This window comes from Amblyomma americanum, chromosome 2 (genome assembly GCF_052857255.1).
Source record: "Amblyomma americanum isolate KBUSLIRL-KWMA chromosome 2, ASM5285725v1, whole genome shotgun sequence".
Lineage (NCBI taxonomy): Eukaryota > Metazoa > Arthropoda > Arachnida > Ixodida > Ixodidae > Amblyomma > Amblyomma americanum.
In genome coordinates this window covers 145,178,355-145,186,422 of record NC_135498.1, presented here as the reverse complement: position 1 = coordinate 145,186,422, position 8,068 = coordinate 145,178,355, and positions in this window count along the sequence as shown.

Below are 8,068 nucleotides of genomic sequence, written 5' to 3'. Positions count from 1 at the left end.
GAGACGTGCCCCGAGCGAACAGCCTCAGCGATGACGGTGAGCATATATGCAAGACAAGTGAGAATGACAAAGTCGCGTGCAGATAGGTTTATTATGAACGTAAGGTATTATGTATTATGTAAATGTGAGGTATTAATAATAAATAAGAACCCAAGCTTTTAATTCATCTGCACTTCCACATGCCATCGCTCTTTGGAATGATATTCCTGACCGTACCGCATGCTTCTGAAATCAACAAGCATTCCAGGATCAGCTACGCAAACATCTCAAATGACACCGTATCTTCTTCGTTCTTTTGTGTCACTGTGTATGTTTGTTTCTTCGCAAATATTCTGTTTTGCTTGGTTCTTTGTGCGTCTTACAAACATTACAGGGACTGGCGCTTCTAATATGACCACTTCATTTTTTGATTAGGATAGTATTCAAATGTGTCTTGCATTAATGTACTAATAAGTACCTTGTATCTATGTACACTTTCGCCTCCAGGTTTTGCGTGTAGGAAAGCTTCTTTTTACTTATTTCTTTGGATATAATGTTGTATCAATTAGTTTCTTTTCTGCATTTGCCGTTCTTTGTCCCCCTTGCTCAGTTCAGTCAGTGCTCACAATATTATTAGGGTTGTAAAATATTAGAACACTTTTGTTTTTATCAGAAGAATGCTATTCGTGTTTCTTTTAGTCATTAGGGTCCTTACTGAAGAGAAATATTGTTGATGAAGAAAGAATAATGCTTCATAAAATTGTAATTATCATTCAAAGCGCAGAATAATAAGGCATCGCGATACGGCCCAGCAGACGGACGAAAGAGTTTTGCAAAGATAATAAATATGTGCACACCTCTTTAAATCACTACAAAGGCTTACACCAAGAGCCTTGTGCGCTTGAACAAACTATATTTAGTTGGAGTTGCAGTTCGGAGTTAGCTGTCAGCTCAATCGGCTGAGTACTTCAGGATTTATCTTTCATTTATTAATCTGTGACCGCGCTTACAATTTACTAAGGAGTTCATTACGCTTCACTAATACCTCAATATTTTCAGGACTTGAAACTTAGCATCTGCTGTCATAAGCGTATATTATGAGCGGACGAATGTATCTGTACTCAATATGTGTTTCATGTACGCATTAAACATAAGGAGTGTCAGTGTACTCCCTTGTGTGACACCGCAGTCAATATGCAAAAAGCGATGATCAACCATTATAGCAACATAACGACCAACTTCTCCTTTGGGGTTAGTTTAAGCAAAGTTAGTGAAATTACCACGAATTTTGCACACCTGCTATTTGTTAAGAGGAATTTTTTTCATTTTGGCAACCAAAACCACGTGTAAAATCAACACAATGTTCTGATTGATACCGTTCTTTGCGATTTCTTTAATCATTATTAAAGCTGTTTTTGTAGATTCATGAGGTCTGGGAATGAATTGTGCGTCAGGTATCGACTTTTGTTTTTCAAGAAACTAAGTGATTAATGAAACAATAATGTCCAATTATATTTTTTTAGAATGCGCGGAGCACAAGGATAGGTTTTCAGAGATAGCGTATAGGAGCTCGCAATCTTGAAAACCCGGCGTCGAAAGTCCTCCTGCATCAGTCGGAAAAAAAATCCCTTAAGTATAAAATATGAAAACATCATTGGAAGGCATTAGGGTTCGAATCCAGGTCCTCTGCGTAAAAGGCGGCCACTCATCGAATTGCTCAACAGGAAGGGTCGTTGGCTCTCCCGTTATAGAAAGGTAAAGGTACCTACTGAACGCATTGTGATGTATATATGACTTGGTAACGTGTGTTTCGAATAACATACTAATTAAACTATATATATATATATATATATATATATATATATATATATATATATATTTAAGAGAAGTGGGCACTTCAGTACTTCAGGACTGAAGTACTGAAGATTTAAGAGAAGTGCCCACTTCTCTTAAATCTTCCGCGGTCCAAACGTTGATAAATAAGTGTCTTTGTAGACGTGCCCACTTCTCTTAAATCTTTATTCTGCGGAGCCAACGCAGCCTACGTTCGTAACATTATATTCGTGTGCGTGCGTGCGTGCGTGCGTGCGTGCGTGTGTGTGTGTGTGTGTGTGTGTGTGTGTGTGTGTGTGTGTGTGTGTGTGTGTGTGTGTGTGTGTGTGTGTGCGTGCGTGCGTGCGTGTGTGTGTGTGTGTGTGTGTGTGTGTGTGTGTGTGTGTGTGTGTGTGTGTGTGTGTGTGTGTGTGTGTGTGTGTGTGTGTGTGTGTGTGTGTGTGTGTGTGTGTGTGTGTGTGTGTGTGTGTGTGTGTGTGTGTGTGTGTGTGTGTGTGTGTGTGTGTGTGTGTTTAATTACGTGTGAAACTGCGCGAAATGAAAAGGAGGCGGTGTTATTTTGCGTCTGTAACGGTGATAGTGATTGGTGATTGGGAATCAGTGATTGTGATGGAAATCGATGATCGCGATGGGCAATGCGATTGTTGACTATTAATCGGCGAGAACTGAGAAGGAAAAGGAAGAAAAAGAGAGAAAATGCAGGGGAAGGCGCTCCCGTGTGTACTCTTATGACGAAGCTCGAGCTTCGTTATAATTTTTTGAAGTCTGATGGTACATTTCCGTCGACGCCTTTATAAATTACAGACACTGCTGGGGTTTTCATACCGGTCTTAAATGCCCCACATTTGAATTCAACATCTGTATATAATAAACTAAGGGGCAGTTATTGGTAAATAATAGTTACATATTTTGACCTTCGTGATGTGTATATATAAAGCTTTTGCTGTTATTTTTCCCTATGTACACGGCATAAACTTCTGTAGCATCAGTTCGTTAAAAAAATATGCTCAAGCAGAACTGTGCATGATAATTTATATTAATTAATATAATAATTTATAATAATTTAATAATTTATATTAATAATTTATATTAAAATGATCGGATGTGGTACTTCAGCTCCTGCTTAAGGGCACGACACGAGAACGAAATTCGGTTAATATCCATATATGCAGAATTGGTAATTTTAGACTTTATATTCATAGGTCCCTGGGAGTTATACCACTCCTTGTGCAGAGGTACTACGGTTAAGCGATGCTACCCTGCGCTACGATGGCGGGTGCGGCCTATTGTTGGGCTTGCGCGACCCAGATTTCTGTTGCCGGCAACTTCTCGCGACCAATAATTGATTTAACTTCCACTTGCCACCGTAGGCAGTTTCCCACCCACCATCCGGTAGGCAAGTTGTGCTGACGACACAAGGTCACGTGACCTAGATGGCCTACCTAGTTTGCTTCCGCGGGGATTTTTCGATCACAGCGCGTAGTTGAGTTGAGCTGAGTGGTTGTAAACTACCGGTGGGATTAGCCTTGCAGTTGCTGCCGGCAATTGCTCCACCGTAGCGACACTTAAGTAGAAATCACAGAAATACTGTCCGCAAAAACCCAAATAGACACTCCTGAGGTCACCATGTGGAGGCCAAATCCGTGTCCTGCAGGTAAAGTAGAAGAAGGCGAGAAGCATCCCTTCTACTCGACTGGCTCCCGCTCGGGAAAATAATGTCCTGAAGAGAACTGTGAGGAACTCCTGCCTTCTTGAGGGATCCGAATAACACAGCCCGTTCCGCGTTGTACAAAGTACAGCACAAGGGGTAATGTTCTATGTCACCACACACACCACACGTTGAACACAATGGTGACAACGCTAGGCCAGTCTTATACATCCACGCCGGCGTACGAGCAGAATCCGTGCGAACGCGGTGCAGCAAAGTGGCTTGGTACCTTTTGAGACCCTTGGTCACACATGGCTGATGAGGAGAGCTCCACAAAGAACTGAAGTGGCACAACACCACATCTCTGAACATTTGCTTGACTTCATGAGGGACTCCATGTACTGGAATCCCGGAGAGAGCTGTATGGGCGAGGTTGTCTGCTATCTCATTGCCTAAGACACCTATGTGCGAGGGCACACATTGAAAACGTAGAGAGAAGCCTTTGCTATGTAGATTCTGCACCAAACGTAGGGATCTAAGACTCAAGGCATCAGTGGGGAACCCGTACTCTAACCTTTGAAGGGCAGATTTTGAATCCATAATTATGACAGTAGGTTGAGGCGTACAACACCGTAGCTTCTTTAGAGCTGCCTTAATAGCAACGCTTTCGGCCATTGTGGAGGACACGACTTTAGTAAAACGAACAGACCAATCATACTTCAAAGACGGAATATGAAAAGCAGCTGCACTTGACCCTCTGACGTTGTCCACAGAGCCGTCTGTAAAAATTTGAAGATGACCGGCATATTCGGTCTCAAGATGTTCCAGTACGAGCGAACGCATTGCCGCTAAAGGAGATTTCCGCTTAGCGCGAACGTGGGGAATTGTCAAGGAACAATCGAGGCTCGGAAAGGACCAAGGTGGCTTCAACGTCTTAGGTCGATCTCGAAGGTCGAGCCCCAGAGAACGAAGAGTATTTAAAGCCAAGTACGCCCGGGACTCGGATCTCTTTGGAAGGAGCTGTAGAAGCGCTCTCCCGGCAACAGTCTCTCTGAGGCGGCCAATTTGCAGCAGAAGTCTTTGTGAAGCGGCTAGCCGAAGAGGTTTCGATTGAGACTCATACAGTGCTGCATTGTTTGGAGCAGCCTGCGGAACGCCGAGAGCCCTCCTTAGTCCCATTCTGTGCAAAACCTCAAGGCGTTCCAGCTGCGATACCGAGGGGGAAATTAAAGGGAGCTGGTACATTATGCGGCTTGTCACCAGGGCATTGCGAAGCCTGATCATTGAAGCAGGATGGTTTCCCCATTGCTTACTAGCAACTCTACAAAGCACATTGAGACGCGAAGATAGTGAAGCCACAATCGAGTCCACAGCTCGTCGCCACTGTAGACGTGAGTCAATAGTGACGCCCAAAAAACGAATGTGGTTAACCTGACGAAGGCAAGACTGATCAAGGTCTATGCTCAGCCGCGCATACCGTCGTCCCCTACCTGGAAACAGGACGAAGCCAGATTTTTCCACCGAGAGAGTCAACCCAACACCTTGAATGTAACTTTTAACTGAAAGCACGGCCTGTCGCGTTAATAGAGCTAAGCGTTTGTGTTGATATCCGGTTAACCAAAGACAAATGTCGTCTGCATATATCGACATATGGACATGCTAAAATGTTTTTGCGCTTTTGCGGGAAGACCAGCCATGACAACATTAAAGAGCGTTGGGGACAGGACACTACCCTGATGTACCCCTCGCGATACCGCCCTTTCTGAGCTCATTGTACTGCCTAACCGCACTCGAAATTTACGATCACTGAGAAATGAGTGAATGAATCGCAGAAGATAGCCCTGTACCCCTATGACCTGCAGACTATTCAGTATTGAGCTCTGGAGGACGCTATCATAAGCCTTTGATACGTCTAGGAAAATAGCTAGTGTTGGAAGTCCAAAAGCACTCTGATGTTCAATGTGGCTTAGCAAGTCCAGGACGCTATCTTGCGCGCTTAAACCTGTGCGGAATCCAGTCATGCATGTTGGTAGTGCCCTTCTATCCTGAAGCCACCAAGACTAACGCTTACTTGCCATCTTCTCCATGAGCTTAGCCACACACGACGTCAGCGATACAGGATGATACGAGGCCGCGTCTGTCATCTCTTTGCTGGCCTTCAGCAGTGGGACTACACAAGCCACCTTCCATGAAGGGGGAACGTCACCAGACTCCCATTCTCGATTGAGATAGGTTAGGAGCATCTTCCAGTGTTCCAGAGGCAGGTTCTGTAACATTTGATTGGTAATGCCGTCAGGACCTGGTGCACAGCGACACCGCAGGCTGCGGAGCGCTGTCTGTAGTTCTCGAAGTGTGAACGGGGCGTCCATAACAGACGGAGACGTAGCAGGCAGAGCGCAGGGATGAATGCCCGGTCTGGAATTTACAAATGCATCCGCAAATTCCTCTGCCAAGCACACGAGATGTTTCTGCGTGCGCAATGCAAGCGCCTCGAAAGGTTTACTCGGACGAGAGCCACCAGCAAGACTGCCAACGACACCCCAAATTCTCGTTATCGGTGAGAAAACAGTCAAACTAGCGCAATCGGATGCCCACTGCGACCTACAGAGCTTGTTCGCATGACTTCTAATGGCAGAGTTGAGCCTGTTGAAAGTTGTCTTCAAGGGTCTGTCGTCCTTCTTCCGCAACAGTTGTCGTTCCGCCCTTCTGCGCGCTGCGCAGAGGTTCCTGAGTTTTAAATCCGGAGTCAGAAAATGATCAGGTAGCTTGAGCGCCGTGGTAGCAGCCATCTTAGCATAAATCATTTTGTCTGTCACATCACCGGAAAGCTAGGCTAAGTGCTCCCTGTATTTGTCCCAATTAACAACATGGCAAATTTTAGGACCACGCAGATGGAAGTCGGCAGTAAACACAAATGTCGGGTAGTGATCACTTCCCATTCGGTCAGCTCTAGTTGACCACTGCACACGGACGTCAGGTGAATGTAAGGTTAGGTCTATAGATGTGGGTGAGGTTGGAGGCCGAAAGTGGGACTTCCGTGATTGGCCACGCACAGGTCCAAACTGTCGATGACTTCTACAAGTTCGCGTCCGCGAGGATCTGTGTTCCTGTCACCCCAGGCAGGGTGGTGGGCGTTGAAGTCACCGCAGATGATTCTGGGTGCTGGGCAGCGGTCACAAAGTTGCTGGAGGAACAAAGCCATATCGACCTTCTTCCGCGGGGACACGTATACTGATGCAATGGACAGAGTTCAGAAGGCGAGCCGAATCCTCACAGCCACTACCTCAATACTGTTGGTGCAAAGATCGGTGACGTTCAAAGCCACATGAGGAATCTCCCTTCGTATGTAAACGGCGGCACTTCCTGCGGGAAAAGACTTTATGCAGCAATTCTTGTGGGCGACGTATCCCGGCAAAGACCTACCGCTTGGCAAGCCAGCCTCTGAGAGGGCCAGTACTGGAACACAGGTCTCTTTCAAGAACAATTTTAGTTCTGCTAATCGACTTATAATCCCAGCGCATTTCCATTGCATGATAAACGGCACTTTTCTAGGGTTTTTAGTTGCAACAGGTTGAAGAAAACTATCCATCTAGGAGTTGAAGTTCTCTGCGAAGACGGTGATCAAGGTCTCAAAGTAAAGCACCAGCTGTTTAAAGTTCTTCAAAGTACCAGGCTACATCGCTTGGCTATATGAACGCAGGACATCAAACAAAACACCGACTCTTGCACGATGTTCACCCCGGTATTGGCCTTCCAGGTGCTGTCGTACTGGCTCTCTGCTGGTACGCGCCGTGGCCTGGACCCCTGCCCATCACCTACACTGCACTTCCCGGACTCTTCGGCTCCGTGGATGCCTGAACAGTCATCTGCTGTATCAACCGGACCTGACCGCCCATATTTGGCGCCGCTCGACGCCTTCGCCTGGAAACCACCGCCATAGACTACGTCATCAATCACATGGCCAGAGGCAACAGTATTTAATCTGCGGCACAACGTCAGCTCGGCGGGGCACGACACCGACTCTTGCACGATGTTCACCCCGGTATTGGCCTTCCAGGTTAGTTACCTAGACTACGCTAAGGAGACTCGTAGTAGCGATCGTTGTCTTTTCGCGGTGTCGTGCCCCTACGACTTGAAATGGCGCACTGCGCTGCGTGTGTTATGTGACATACTTGCCTTTGATTTGCTATCTGAGCTAATGCAGCTGCTTTCGGGAGATGTTGAACTTAATCCTGGCCCCGGACCAACCAACCTTTCCGATGTTTTAGATGCTCTCAAGCGGCTAGAAGAACACCATGCAGCCATGCGTGCCGACCTTGATCAATTGAAAACAACCCAAATCAGCCATGAAACACAACTAACTGCACTTTCAAACCGAGTAGCAGTGCTCGAATTAGACGAGCGTAAAACAGTATCACCATCAAAACAGGTAGAGACTAGCCAGATTAGGCAGGACATCGCTGAACTAAAGGCCGCCAACATAGACGCGAAGAACAGAATGCGCCGAAACAACCTGCTCTTTTTCGGCTTAGATGATAGCGATAAAGAATCGTGGACTGAATCGGAGGAAAAAGTTATTGCGCTGTGCAAAGAAAAACTAGATTTGAA